Source organism: Phalaenopsis equestris, unplaced genomic scaffold (genome assembly GCF_001263595.1).
Source record: "Phalaenopsis equestris unplaced genomic scaffold, ASM126359v1 Scaffold219868, whole genome shotgun sequence".
NCBI classification, from domain to species: domain Eukaryota; kingdom Viridiplantae; phylum Streptophyta; class Magnoliopsida; order Asparagales; family Orchidaceae; genus Phalaenopsis; species Phalaenopsis equestris.
The window spans coordinates 528,420-540,018 of NW_018238194.1; the positions used below are offsets into that span (position 1 = coordinate 528,420).

Genomic DNA, 11,599 nt, shown 5'->3' on the forward strand with positions numbered 1-11,599 from the left:
AAATGTGATTTACTTTTTGTATTAAATTTTCTTATTCTTATTGCAGTGTTATTTTGAAGAAGAAAGAGAATCAAGAAACTAAAATATGCACATAAAATGCTGATTCTGAGGAGCTTTAATGATATGAAGGAGAAGAGTATGGCGAGGAAGGGCACATCGACAAAAGAATATGAGACCCACTTATTTGACTAAGTGTAGTTGTCCAAGCCAAAAGCTTACAGAGCCACTTGAAGGATAAAATATGACTAAATTATCTAAGTCCAAACTATTCGTCCAAAAATGAGGTAAAGAGATATCCGAGCCAACCACCACAAAGAACCTGACTCGAGTGAAGATCTATTCTTTGAACATCTCCAATCATGTCGTGGATGACTAGAAGTCTCTCCAAAAATCAATGGTCGCCAACCAAACTAAATCAAACTACAAGTAACGCCGACCAAGCCTAGCCCAACCCAACCTGCCTTGCTCGCCCAAAGCTAATCAAGCTCAATCGACCGAGTGAGAAAACAATTGGGCGATATGCTCTTGCACGTAAAAAAAACAAAAATATATCGTACAACCATCTTTGAAGCATGAAAGAATTTAACATTATATTGTATCATCTATAAGAATATCATTTTGTAAATAAACACACACCCACTTATTCCTCTACTCTCTTTCTCTCTCCTTACATAATTGCTGTTATTTGAATGTGATTCATGGAAAACTCATTATTTCAACAAAATTAAACCAAACTAAACGTGTTTGGGTTCATTTGATTTTTACATTAGTGGCTTGAATATTACATTAAAAAAATAAAATGTTTGGTTTTCGCCTGTAAAATCAATTGTTGGATAAAATTTAGGTAAAAAAAAGATCGTACTAATAAAATATAAATATAAAATTGATTTTGATTTCACGTTTCGCGTTTTAATTTTTTGGCAAGAGAGATGGCTGCAGCGCGAAACGCCGAAACGGCGAATCGAGTGCATCCGGCTCGGGCCGCTCGGTGCTATTGATTCTGATTCAGGCAGCTCCTGGATTCGGATTCTCATTCCGCCTGCGGATTTGGACTGAGTTTGATATTGCGCAAATACACAGCTACCCGGTGGCCTCAGTTCAGCATTTCGCATGTTGAATTTGTGGATTCGCTTTTCTTTTCGCTGCGACATACAGGCGACGCGATTATTTGCCTTTCGCGATTTGCAGCAGGTAGCAAATACTCTCTCTTCTTTTAACCTTTCCTTCATATTAAAGAGAAGTTTTCTTATTCCTATTCATTCATATTTGAGATCAGATTTTCTTTGTAACCTCATCCTTATGCTTTTGGGGTTGGTAGCCCAAGAAATACAACTCCATATAAGTGGTTATTGCTTCTCTGTAACCTCATTTTCTTGTTTATTGTTGGGATGTATTTTTATTTCAGGAATACAGAGAAGTATTTGCATGCGATCCGTAGAGGCTGTTTAGCAAGGAATATGATTTAATTCGAGTAGGGATTTGTAAATATTGATTTTACAAGATTTAGTAAATCCTAGGAGTTTAAAATTTTTGATGTTTTTTGGCATGGTATATGTTAGATCTTTTTATATTATAGTAAATTATTCCACATTTTTTTTAAGCTTAGAATTTATAAAGAGTATAAAACAGGATTTTAATTAAACATTGCTAAAATCCTGACTAAAATAGTATATCGAACGGCTCCTCAAGTTCTACTTCTTCAAGGATTGACCAACTCTATGCTGTAATTTAAAACAAATTTTTCGAAAACTGTAACATTTATTTGACTAGTTTTTTTCATACCATTTAACTCAAATGTTAGTTAAATTTTTCAACCAAGTTGCCCCATAATGATTATAATCTTGTTATTGCTTGGAATATTTCAGGATAAGCCAATGATTTTATTCTAAGTACAAGATTTTGATGTAATTTAATTCCACTTGATATGGGCATTTTGTTGGAGAGGAGGGATTAATGTGAGTAGGGAAAGTGGAGGGAAAGAAAAGATGAAAATATGATGTTTTTTCAAAATTTTTTATAATGTTTGAATCAGATGTTAGATAACTTATTTAACCAAGTTGCCTTGGAATAATTATAATCACCCAATTTTTTCGTGGAATGTTTCAAATCAAGCTAAAGAGTTTCTTTCTAAGTATGAGATTTATTGTAGTGCCTTTTGATAAGATTGAAGTTGATTGATTATAGTTTGTATGTTTTTTGCTTCTCTTTTAAAAAAAAGTTATAAGTGTAAGTTCTTTTGTGAGTAATCTAATCGTGTTGAATAGTTTGATCCACCAAAGCTACAAATTTTGTATGGTTCTATGATGTATTAATATGATGTATTAAGAAAGACGTCAAAGTCATGGGAGAGTTGGTGGATGAGCAATCACAAGCCTAAAAAGTTAATTCTACAATTTATTTACCACAATAAAAACAAAAACAACAACGAACCTTTATCCGACTAATCCCTTTTCTCTATTGCGTCTTATTGAGTGTCATATTTTCATTTATTCTAATTAATTAAGATCATTTTTTATACAATATGCCCAAATTTTTGTAGGTTTATCTCTGCCTTTCTTTACATAAGTCGAATCTAAAACATCTACTCTCCTGATCTGATCAGATCATCAGATAGTTGACGTTTAATATGACCAAACCATCTTAGACAACTTTCTCTAATTTTGTCCGTCACTGGAGCTAAAACAACCCTATCATGGATATATTCATTTCGCATTTTGTCTCTAAGTGTGAAGCCACTCATTCACCTAAGTATTCTCATCTCGGGAACACTTAAATTAGTTTTATGCTTCTCTTTTAAAGGCCAACATTCATCGCCATAAAGCATTGTCGGTCTCACCACTATCTTATAAAATTTTCCTTTCAGTCTAAGCGGTACTTTTCCATCACATAATAAGCCCGAAGCAATCCTCCACTTCAACCAACCAACTTGAATTCTACTAATAACATTCCCATCTATATCACCATCACTTTAAACAATAGACCCAAGATATCTAAAGCGTTCACACCTTTTATTAATTTTGTCCCCATAATTACAATTGTCATTAGCTCTACTACTAAAATTGCATTCCATGTATTCAGTTTTAGTTCTACTCAAACGAAGGCCTTTACACTCCAATGTAGACCTCCATCCAATGTAGACCTCCATAATATGTAGACCTCCATAATTCAAGTTTTTCCTGAGTTTTTTCTCTCGCCTTATCCAGGAGAAGGATATCATCGACAAAAAACATATACTAAGATACATCCTCCTGTAAATGTCCAGTAAGAGCATCCATAACTAAAGAAAAAAGATATGAGCTTAAAGCCGATCCCTGATGTAAGCCAACAGAAATATGAAAATTTTTGGTCAATCCTCCTTCTGTTCAAACAAAAGTAACATCTCTAGTCTACATATCTATTATGACTTGAATATAAGTCATATCGTCACCTTTCTTTCCAAGAACTCTCCAAAGGATATCTCATGGAATCTTAATACTCGTCCGACATAAATCCAAATTAATTATGAGAAATTTTTATAATAAGTTTAAACCTATGTTCAATTACCCTCTCCCATAATTTTAAAGTGTGACACATCAACTTAATTCCTCTATAATTTGCACACTCTTGTTCATCCTCTTTATTCTTAAAATGGGGACCGAAATACTCTTTCTTCACTCTTCAGGCATCTTTTTAGTTTTTAAATAATATTAAAAAGTTTAGTAAGCCAAGAATTTCCCAAGCCTCTTATATATTTTCACACTTCAATTGGGATATCATCAGGTTCTACAGACTTTCCACCCTTAGCTTTCTTTAAAGCATCCTTAACTTTTTTTAACTAATGTGACGGTAAAAATAAAACAATTTATTATTATTAACGATATTAAGATCACTAAATTCGATCCTATTTTCAGAAACTTCATTAAAAAAATTATCAAAATAACTCACCCACCTATGTTGAATATTTTTTTTAAGAAAAGTACTTTTTAATAGGAAAACAGTTTTTGATTTTCATCTTTAATACATTTTACTTGAGTTAAATATTTACTTTTCTTTTTTTATTTTTTGGCTAATTTGTACATATATTTTTCATCCTCTTTAGTTCTAATATGATATAAAACATAATTTTTAACTTCACATATTGTTTTCTTAGACACCCTACGGGTTATTTGATATTTTTCTCAGTTATCTAAGCTTTTACATTTAAACCAATTTTTATGACACAAATTCTTATATTTTATTATTTTCTTGCACATTATTTTTCCACCACAAATTATTTTTATTTATAGAAATCTTTTTTTTTATTTATTTTTCAAGTACATCTTTTGCCATTTGTTTAACAATGTTTGTTACTTTATCCCACATTGAATTGGCTTCTTCATGAACATCCCAAATCTTGAAATCTTAAATTTACTCATTAAAATAATTTTATTTGTATCATTTAGGCACCCCATCTAATTCTACGACGATGATTTATAGTATTCTTTTTTTACAAATCTTCATCTAAAAATCTAGAACTAATAATTGATGTTAAGTACTTCAATCTTCGCTTGGAATGACCTCACAATCTTTACATTCTCAAAGATATCTTCTTCTCATAAGAAAATAATCAATTTGTGCTTTATTAGATCTATTCTTATAAGTAATAATATGCTCATTTCTTTTCTTAAATATAATATTAACAATAACAAAATCATACGTTAAAGCAAAATCTAATGTGTCTCTTATCTTCTTCATTAATTACTCCAAAACTGTAGCAATTATGAATGTTTCTAAAATCTTTTACCACTCTATCGACATGTCCATTTAAATCACCTCCAATAAAAATTCTTTCTCCAAGTGGTATCATTTAATTTAAGTCTTTTAAGTCATTCTATATATTTAAACCTCATTGAGGAATATATGCACTTATAATATTAAAAATCTTAGTATCAACAATAATTTTAAAGGTTATAATTTTATGTCAAATTCTATTAAGTTTTATAACATTATCTTTCAAACTCTTATCCATAATTACACCTACACCATTTCTAGTGCATCTTTTACTTGAGTACCAAAGTTTAAAACCTAAGTTATCAATCTTCTTAGCATTTTTTCCAACCCATTTAGTTTTTTAAATACATAAGATATTTATCTTTCTATGAATCAGAATATCATCTAATTTCATTAATTTACTAGTAAGAGTACTTTTATTCCAAGATTCTATCTTAATATTAATTTCATGGATTAAGTTCTTTACTTGCATCTGTCCGTAATGTGAGAATTCTTGCTTATTTGACCTTACACTCTGACGCCGATATAGAGACCCTTGCACACATTTCATTGTATTTAGGCCATACAGTGCTTCGCTTCCAGGGGACACCCTAACATTTACACAATGATAAAAAAGGATTCATGTCATGATTTTTCGATAAATTTTACACTGGCTGTTGACTATCTAATGCAATCCTCTACTTTTCACATCTGGGTCTTGGGACGCGACAATAGTAATCTTAAATATATATTGGAAATGGAAGAGGTGCAACATGAAGACTTTTCATGAGGTCGCCCTCCTAGTACTACTCTCGCCCAAGCAGGCTTATCTGCGGAGTTTTGATGGGATCCGATGCATTGATGCTGGTATGGTCACACCAATTTCCATAATTTATTTACATTTAAATAATTTATTATTTTTTATGCATTATGTTCATCATTATATGTACTAATCCTAATTGATTTGCTTTATTTTTTATCTTGATGAATGAAGATATCACATCACGATGAAAGTTTTAACATTAGTTAATAACAAAATGCCTGCTCCACGTATTAAGTCAATGTTGTAGGTGATATCAACACTTCAAATAGTGTCAAGCCACCAACTACAAAGAAAAAAAGAAATGCACGAAGACCCAAGTGTGAAATTTAGGATCATTTTGTCAAGTTCAAATCAACTAGAGTAGAAAGAAAATATTAAAAATAGTTATTCTGAAAGAATATATCATAGTGATTCGAGCATTAATATAAAAATAGATTTGATGACACATGTCTGCTTGAAAGGTTGCAGTGAAGCAATTCGGTCATATCACGTAAGTATACATGTCAATTAATAATGCAGATTCAGAGCACCGCGTATCAATTCCTCGAGGAAAATGGTTAAGAAATTTTTCAATGAGTGAATCTCTAGTAGACTAAACATCTAAACCAAGTCTAGCGTGATCACAAGCAAGCGATTGAATTCCGCAATACTACTCACCAACAAAAATAAAAAGAACAAGCCGGAAAAAAATGCAAACAACAAGTATAAAAATCTTACGATTCTTCAAGAGAGATTAGGGTCACTCCTCTATGATTCAGGTGTTATGGTGGTTTGTAGTTTTCTTATATGTTCCCCGACGTGATAGTCATCAATAAGGATAACAGTTTCTTCTTAAACATATGCCTGGGTCAAAAGAAAAATCAGAAATCCATAAAGTTCGGTTTTGCTTAACCTTATGACATTCTTAGGATTCTTCTGATCCTCTTTCTAGGTTGCGAAATCCTAATATAATGTGTCTATTCTACTAGGATTTTGTGTTAACCCATTTGTTCCTCTACGCTACGACAAAAGTCATCGAGCATGATGGATGTTAACTTCTTAACTGGCCAGATAAGGAGAAAATGAAATCCGAAGATTAACATAAGAACTTTCACATGAAAGCTCAGGAAAGCATCATGGGGAAAACAACGTAATAATATCACAAGCCTTGCATCACAGAGACGTGAAAGAGAAGTTAGCTATGCATGATAAAATAAATGATGGAAAACAAGTTCATGAAATCATTGTTGCAAGCAAATAAGAAGACTCTTACAGCTTGTCCCCTTCACCAAAGCATAAGCTCTTCCTCTCATACAATCTTCCCTTCAAAATAGTATGAAAAATAAAAGATAAGTGGAAGAAGAAAGCTCTTAGGAACTCAATCTCAAGCAAGGAAGAAAGCCTTAAGAGAGAAGCTCTCTCTCACTAAGTACATCCTTCTCTGCCTCCGGTCGTCCTTGATGATGCAAACTCTCTTTCAAGCTACCCTAAATCTGTTTTTATAGCTCCAGTCTCGAATTAGCAAGAAGTTCCTTCCAAAAAATGTTTCACGCTTCTTCAGCGCGGTCAAGCCCAAACTCGTCGTAGTATGCCATACTTGTCGATTGGTTGGCGTGGTCACGTGACTGCGTTCAATACAACTGTGTTGTCACGTCAGTTCTAACAGTCCCAAACTTGGTTTTTCTCATTCTGAAATGCGCATCCTATCTCCTATAATCTGCATATCACCGACAATAACCTTTGAACAAAACGAAAATTCATGATAAATAAAGTGAAACAACAGGTAAAAAGAAAGGTTAGATGCAATAAAAATTGCGTAGAACTGACTCATATCAATACCCCTAAATTTATCCATGACTTGCCCTCAAGTAATCTTATTCCTTAGCTAAGATTAACTTAATGCTAGTAGCACTTATGTGGCTATCCTACTTCGTACTCTGTTAACTGGATTATATAAGTACCATGCAAAATATGAAACTTTAGTTTCAAGGTTAGATTTTCCTCAATGTCTAATAACTTCATCCTTTCTTTACTTTCCCTTTTAAGGTCCCAATGAATTCCCAGGACTCTTATTTATGTGTGCATGAACTATTTTCATTTATCAATTAATCATTCTAAATCAATTAGGAGTTGCCAACTTGACAACACTTAACCTCTTATTTGGATAATAACCCTGGAATCTCATTAAGTCAATTTTGAAAACTCATCAATTATCAAAAAATTGAAGCCAATTTTAAGTGTTGAGCCCACCTCAAGGTTCTTCTCAGGGGGATTTTGTCATTTTCTTGGGTATTTTTCATTTTCAAGTGGCGTGCCACAATTTTTTCTATCTCTTAGACGTTTCTCTTCTTTTACTATATTTTTTCCCATTTTCTTGAAATGCACTATATCTAATGGAGTTTATTTTTGTTACTAATTTTGAATGTCAATTTTCTTTTAACTGATTGGCCTCAAAAATTTTTCTACTAAGACATCCCACCATCTGCCAGCAAAAAAATTAAGTCTCAACCAACTTGATTATGTTATTCCCTGAGTGATAAAGAAAAACTCTTTAATTAAGTACTCCCCTTTTAATTAGACTTATAATTATTCTGAGATGCTTTAGATTCAAGGAAAGATTGTAAAGCGCAGGATATGGTTCTTAGCTATTAATTTAAAGCATCCACTTTAATGATTATTCCTCTTTTAATACTATTTTTATACATTCAATTTAAGTGAGCAGGGTGCTGACATGAGACACTAATGAATACAACCATAATTCAAAACATAAAATATGATAAATACTTTACTGCAATGCTATAAACATCACATCCCTCTCCTTCACTTGCTTGCTATCCCAGGCATGTTGTAGCAGAAAGTATTGATAACGCAAGTGAGCACGGGTAATGTAAAACATGTATAAGTAAGGAGATGTATAACAATTCACCAAATAAATAAAATTAAGAAGCCGCACTGAATAAAAAGTAAAACTGCACATATATAACCCAAAAAATCGATAGGAGCACATGCCATGACACATTAGCAGGGACAACAATACTCTAAAGCATAACAATGACACAATCCATCAAATGCCAATAATGTAGTTGTCACCCAAGAAAAACTAGTCACATTACATTTGCAGAGACAACAACACTCTAAAGCATAATACTAACACATGACAGAAGGAAAAAAATAATGTATTGGTCGCTTCAGTTATTGTCAGTCCCCTCTATCGCGTTATCCTTAGGGACAAAAATCTCAAAAGGTGATGCACTTGGAAATGACACTGACAAAAGCATCCCTTGCACCGCCTTAACACACCGGTGCATGTATCTGTATTGGCACTGGTGAAGGATAGCATAGTGCTCGGTTTACTGATGCACCTCACGAATCTCTCTTCATCAGATCAAAACATCTGATCACCTTGGTGCTCGAGGGGTGGGTTGCGGTGCCCCGCGATGCTGAGAGGAGCTCTCCCCCTGCTCATGAGACGATCTTGGCATGGAGCCTACAGGAAAAAAGGAAGTTTTGATGATGAGCTTCTGTAAGAGCAACTACCCCCCACTTCCTCCAACAATCCCCTCCCTCACACATAGGACAGTGATCAGTGAGGGGTGGCTTAGTCCTACCGTCATCTGCCCACTTGCTACGTAAGAAATGGACTGGTGGAGCACTAGTCAGACTACTATCAACTTTCCCGACTGGATAGAAAAGTTTAGGACTGCTATATCCCTAGTAACATCAGTGATATTAATGGCAGTGAGAAGGTGGGCCACAGTGAAGTAGTGCCAAGCACGGGGTGTGCGGTTCTTGTATGAGAGAGGGAAGTTTGCTATGGTTTTCCCTTCTTCCCCAAAGAGGGTCTTCTACTAACCAATGACGCCAATCAGGAAGGACGGAAATTAGACAGCTAAATTAGAAGTTTTCTATAATTAGAAGTTTCCTTATATAAATTATTTTCAATATCTTTTTTATGATTTATTCCCCTTTTAGCTGAATATTTAGATTATGAATATGTATTATTAAGTTACCTAAAATAGATTATACAGAATATTTTGTACCTAAAATAGATTGAAAGGTTATTATTTAATGGAATGAAAGCAAATGGAAAAGGTATCGAGCTTATTCAGGAACCTATTTTCTCAAAGATTGATATGGTATCAGAGCCAAAAGTTTGCCCTAATCACTGATAGTTATGGGAGGACCGTCAAGGTTCCCTTCCTGCCGGCCTTCTTGCGGGAAGGGAGGAACTATTTCTATCTTGATTCGCCCATCTAAGATTTTTTTTCCGCTGCGGCTCTTCGTCCGCCTTCAATTTGCCTTCTTCCATCTCCCGCATCCGGTTCCGTCTCCCGCGTTTAATTCCAACTGCAATTTGTGATCCTATCTATTTGTTATCTCGTCTGCGATTCAAGTCTCTTCTACAATCTGCGATCTCGTTCGCTTTGTTCGCTTCGGATCTTTTTCGGTAGCCATCGCTGCTTCTGCGACATCTTCGACCGCTTTGGCTTCGTCCAATTCGACTTCGGCTTCTTCGTCGCACCCAAGAATTGAAGGCTTCGACACTCCTTCCTAGACCCACGGCTTCGACATCTTGGCTTCAACACTTTTTGGCGTGAAGATCAAATCGTCCTCGTTGTCACAGGAAGAATTAATAGTATTTGGATCGTATAACAGGATGCGAATCCGACTTGTGGGCTATGATCAGTAGCATTTGGATCGGGACTCGGATCCTATTTGTAGGCTATGATCGATATCGTCTGGATCGTGTAATTGGATCTTATTTATGGGCTATGATCAATAGCATTTGAATCAGGACACAGATCCTACTTGTAGGATTTGATCGATAGAATCTGGATCGTGTAACTGGATTCTATTTGTGGGCTATAATCGATAGCATTTGGATCAGGACGTGGATCCTACTTGTAGGCTATGATCGATAGCATCTAGGTCGTGTAAATGGATCCTATTTGTAACCAATGATCGGTAGCATTTGGATCAGGACATTGATCCTACTTGTAAGCTATGATCGATAACATCTGGATCGTATAGCTGATTCTATTTGTGGGCTATGATCGGTAGTATTTGGATCGTGTAACTAGAAGCAGATCCTTCTTGTGGCTATGATTCGAATAAATGTCACGGTTTTGATTTGACCATAAAGCAGTTAAAAGTCAACACATACACGATTTGAAGTCACGGTTTTGATTTGAAGCCATTTACCGTTACCTCATGGTCGTGGTGAGGGGAGGGAGAAGCCTACTCCTATCACCAGAGTTCGTACAGTGTTTGAAAGATTGGCTGCCAAAGAGGAGTGCACTGTCGCTGAGTTGCTTAAGCGAATGGGATGCGCCGTTTTGCCTCAAATGAAGAAGGAAATCTTGAAGAATGTCAGGCCTGTCCGCCAGCATCAGAGATCAGCTGAAGTACCTCCAACCCGTATTCCAGTCAGATTTCGCCTTGGAAACCGAGTCAGCACTGCTGCTGCCGTCACAGATACTGCACCTGTTGCGCTGAGGCCCGTAGGACGTTGACCGGTTAAGTCGCGCTTAGGCCCGAGAATATCGCCTACCGTCGTTCACAAAGATCTCCCAAGGAAAGATAAAGGGAGGAAGTCACCCAATGATGTACTTGGTCTGCACCGTAGGGAGCATGCTTCTCTTCGACACACCGATGCCTCTACCGAGAAGCTTCATCTTAAGGCATCAACGTCGGAAAAGAGGGTGTGGGTACCTAAGGTTGCTGCACCAGTGCCTTCTGTTAAGCCCGTGGGGCAGGTTTGTGGAATAAAGCAGAGATCTGAAATATCCAGCGTTGTCATAGCAATTGATAGTGAGGTGAATGAGCAGGTAGAGGATGCTCAGCAGAATCCTCCAGATCTCAGGATAATACGAGAATCGGTAATTGAAGAAAAGGTCGAGAAGTTGAGGACCGAGATTTCTGAGTTAGCCAGAGAGCACAGAGTCTTCATGGATGATGAAAATGATGACTTTGAAGATTACCTCGAGGAAGACTTCATGGACGTTCATGTTATCGAAACTAGAGCCGCTTCATCTGCGCGCGATGCCCAACCGCTTGTGGAAGGGAACG

General features: G+C 35.6%; 1 long non-coding RNA gene across 1 annotated transcript in view; it reads left to right on the forward strand.

Annotated features, from left to right (window-relative positions):
* Positions 1-918: 918 nt before the first annotated feature.
* LOC110037468 overlaps positions 919-11,599 on the forward strand; it is a 44,002-nt gene continuing 33,321 nt past the window's right edge. The window contains exon 1 of the long non-coding RNA XR_002295340.1: positions 919-1,191. This is a non-coding gene — a long non-coding RNA (uncharacterized LOC110037468). The remainder of the gene's footprint in view (positions 1,192-11,599) is intronic.